At 42.1% G+C, this 4,551-nt stretch overlaps 1 protein-coding gene across 1 annotated transcript in view; it reads right to left on the reverse strand.

Annotated features, from left to right (window-relative positions):
* The window catches only part of LOC110019520, a 72,741-nt gene that overhangs the window by 2,004 nt on the left and 66,186 nt on the right, over positions 1-4,551 (reverse strand).

Consider the following 4,551-nt stretch of genomic DNA (forward strand, 5'->3'; position numbering starts at 1 on the left):
TCCCCCTCAAGATAGGCAAAAGATATCCACTAAGCTCATTTTGTCTCAGAACTTAGACAAATCTAGTGAGCAAATCCTTTGGCGAGGTAGTCAACCACTTGTTCTCTATTGCCTACATGACTTAGCTCCAGTAGACTGTTATTCAGTTTTTCCTTGAAGAAGAACCTATCAATCTTCACATGTTTGGCTCTATCATGTTGCATTGGGTTGTTGGCAATGCTGATCACAGACTTGTTGTCGCACCACAATTTCATTTTAGCTCCTTGGTCCATCTTGAGCACTACCAACAAGGCTCTCAGCCACACATCATCTCAGCAACTGCTAAAGCCATGGCATATGCTTTGCCTCTGTTGTTGACCTTGCTACTACTGACTATTTCTTGCTCTTCCAAGAGAACAAGTTGCCCCCTACAAACATGCAATATCCAGACATTGACTTCCTGTCATCCATACAGCTCACCCAGCCTAAGTCACAATAGCCCTCAATGCTTAGTGCACTCTTCATGTACCACAAAATCTGATATACTGCATTCAAGTGACCATTTCTCGGATCATGCATGTAGTGAATCACCATACTTATTGCAAATAATATGTTGGGACGAGTGCAACTCAGATGGATGAGATGACCTACCAACCTGATACCTCTCACGATCAACTGGCCATTGTCTCTACGCTCAATTTTTCCTTTTGATTAATTGGTGAAACTGCAAGCTTGCATCTCAACATGCTTGTCTCTTTGAGCAACTCAAGCACATACTTCTTTTGAGATAGAACAATCATCTTTGCTCCGCGACCACCTCAATTCCGAGTAAGTATCTAAGCCGTCCCAGGTCCTTCACCTCAAACTCTGAACCCAAACTTGCCTTCAGTTGAGCAATCTTTCCCTCATCATCCCCAATGACAATCATATCATCCACATAAACAACAAGAATAGTAATGTGACCACCCTTTCGTCGAAAGAATATTGCGTGTTCAACATTAATCTGCTAATAACCCATGCTTGTCATTGTTTTCCTGAAATTGTCAAACCAAGCTCAAAGAGTCTATCTCAAACCATACAACTTTCTCAATCTACATACCTTGCCCACTATTGGTTCGTGTCGAAGCCTAGGGATACCTCCATGTACACCTCCTATAATAGATCCCAATGAAGAAACATTCCAATTGATGTAAACTCCATCCACTATTCACAACTAAAGAGACACGTGTCATGACTGTGCTCATCTTTAGCATTAGTGCAAATGTCTCATCGAGTTATACGTCTGATTATACCATTTCGCCACCAACCGTACATTGTAGACATCGATCTTTCACTGTGAAGACCCATTTGCACCTAACTGATTTTTTTACTTGCTGGTAGCAACACAAACTCCCATGTACTGTTCATGTCGAGAGCACCAAGTTCCTCGAGTTTTTTACTTGCTGGTAGCAACACAAACTCCCATGTCCTGTTCATGTCGAGAGCACCAAGTTCCTCGAGCATTGCAGCCTTCCACTTTGGATTCTTCTAAGCTACCTGCCAACAATTGGGTCTAGAGGCAGTGTCCAAATATGCAATAAATTCTCTATGTAAAAGTGATATGTTAGAGTATGAGACAAACTGAGCAATGTAAAATGAGAAGCAAAAATGATTAGGAGAATAACGATTACGAGGATGACCTGCATTGCTGCGAGAGATCCTCCTCAAAATTATGGGAGTAGGAGGATAAGAGAGGAATCATATAACATGTGTAATCGGATTCTGAAGTGGATAGTGTAGATGTTCTAAGAGTTGGAGTAGACTGAGATAAAGGACTTGTTGGTAGAAGTGGCACGACAAACACTATTCCCTCATTCTGCCTTTTTCTCCTTGTATATACCCTCAACTCCCTCCAACTACCTTCGGGCTCATTTTCTAGCCCTTCCTTAGTCGATCCTTCCAACAAAACAAGATAATGCATCGTTCCCACATGTGTCAATCTTTCAACATCACTACTCCCCCCTCTCACCTCATACCTCCAACAACTGACGAGTAACCAAAGGGTGAGGTCACCTCCAAGGTATAGTATGGTTAAAACTCTCTAAAAGTCACATCTACAGGCGCATACAAGATAGAATTGACACATCTCACGGTACCCTTACCAACAACAGACAGTGTTATGCCATCAGTGGTCTGAATGCTCTTGGGATTGCTAGGTGAGTATATGAAGAGAACTCAATAGCAGCACCTATCACATGTATAGAGTGATTTTGTGGTGGAAATAGAGACAATAACATGTGTATCACGAGTACCTTTGACTGAGTGGGCATAAATATCAATATTCCCCTTGGATGACAATATAGTGGGAACATCCTCAGTTATATCACCCGTCGATCTCTACTTCCTCTTCAACATCTCTAAAAGCTCGTGATTTTCATCAGTAAAGACCACCCCAATCTCTCCCTTGTCCTCCGCTACCATCAGATTTGCTCAGTGACTCCCTCGTCCACCCCTTTGGCCCTCACGATTATGACTACAGTTTCTAGAATGTCCAGCTTCACCCGTTTCTCTTTCCTTAGGCGGCTTTCGACGAAGCCTTGCTCAGGTGTCTCACTCCTCCATAGTTCTAGCACCTACGAGTCACCCCCTACGCACCTGCCATGCCTGAGCTCGAGGCAGCCAAAGCAGATCGTGTACTTGAAAGTCCACTCGGCTCTAAGTATAGCCTCATGCGACTCTCCTTCAACATCGTGGTGATGGCCTCATCTAGTGAAGAAATTGTTGCTTGGGCTAGGAAGACAGATCTCCTCCGATCAAAGACCGGGTTCAAATGAGCCAGAAATTGCATAATCCTTTATCTGTGCAAAGATCCCCCCCATCTTACATTCTCGATCATCACAACTTGATATAGGCAACAAGTGAATAAGATCTTGCCATAACCGCTACAGCTCTATGGAGTACTCCTAAATTGATCTATCATCTTGTACTACCGTCTCTATGTCAAGTTGAATCTGAAACACCCTCATGTGGTTCTCAGTCTCAACATAGGTTTTCTTCAGCTTTGCCTAGTTGTCATTAACCTTCCAAATGCCATCAATTGATGTTAAAATCGATGGAACCATCAAACCATCAAATTAAGTAGCCGCCAGGTGTAAATCAATGCATGTGTGGTCCTCCACTCATCCCCCTTAACACTGGCACTCTTTGGTCAACCTCCATCATGTATCCTTCTAATCTCTTCCGGACAGAGCAGCCTCCGATTCGACGTGACCAACTCAGATAGGCGGTCAGTCCATCGAGCTTCAGATTCACAGGAGGTATATCAAGTTTCACATGCGTCGGAGCATGTGTTGAGGTAGTCGATCGCATCGAGACGCTATCTCCCTGTATGAGCCAGAGCAAGACCTTCAGATTTGCAGGATCTATCTTATCCAGAAGTTCCAATTCTTTACATCTTGCACCATCTTTTTTTGTTGACATCCTCACATGAAATTATCCTGACGTTCCTCTAAACAAAAACAATAAATAAATAAAGCTTCGCCTTGCATGTAACTTCCTGCCCAGAGCACAAGTCGACCGCAGAAGACTCCCAAAACCAACTCCCATTTCTTAGGTTTCGCTAAAAGAGCCCGATCACGACTCACAGTGAACTCCAACTCCAATCAGACGTCTGTGTCGCCTGTTCCTCGTCACAATCTCCTCGGTGCCTTCACAATTAACTCTAATCGTGATTGTAGCATGGTGATCCTATCACATCCTCCCTGCTTAGCTCCGATTGCAACTGTAATATGAGTCGTTTCCGTCCCAGCAGCTTTGATCGCGTTGTCGTCCCAGTTAGCTGTAGGCACGGCTATATCGCGACCCTTCCATGCAATTCTTCACACCCATCGTCGTCGTCCTAGGTAGCTCTAATCGCCTCTTCTCCGCAACAGCTTCACGTCTCGTCTCTGCATGTATATGCAGATCTCAGCTAGGTTTAGCTCTGATACCAAAAAGAATTATTTTGTAAAAAAATAGAACTTACGCATTTCATTAACACTTCAACTTTTTTAAAGCCTTACAACATTTACAAATAAGTCTATAGACTTCTATTTACACGAACCCTACATTAAATATAAATCTTAATAGGTTGTGTTTGTATCTAACTTAGAAGAGAAGCTGATTAACATAAAAATTTAATAGTGTGAAATGGATGAAATTTTAACAAATAAAAATAATTAGATGACCTATTGAACCAAAACAATAAAATCTATGCTGATAAGGAGATGTTTCAACAAAAGGAGGGGGAAACTCACTTTACTCAAGGTGATAGAAATACTAAGTATTTTCATGCTTATATCAAACAAAGAAGAGCTAATAACATCATTGTGAGAATTAAAAAACAATGAGGGGCATTGAATTACTGAAGATGAGGAAATTGGGGAGAATGCTGTGTCACACTTTGCTAAACTTTTTGAGTTTCATGAGACGACGGGCGATATTGATGCATTTTTGTTTGAAGATGTGAGAAATCATATGGTGCATATGGATCTTTGTGCTATTCCTACGATTGAGGAGATTAATTCCACTCTCCTTGAGATTAACTGTAATAAG

Source organism: Phalaenopsis equestris, unplaced genomic scaffold, assembly GCF_001263595.1.
Source record: "Phalaenopsis equestris unplaced genomic scaffold, ASM126359v1 Scaffold000060, whole genome shotgun sequence".
Classification (NCBI taxonomy): domain Eukaryota; kingdom Viridiplantae; phylum Streptophyta; class Magnoliopsida; order Asparagales; family Orchidaceae; genus Phalaenopsis; species Phalaenopsis equestris.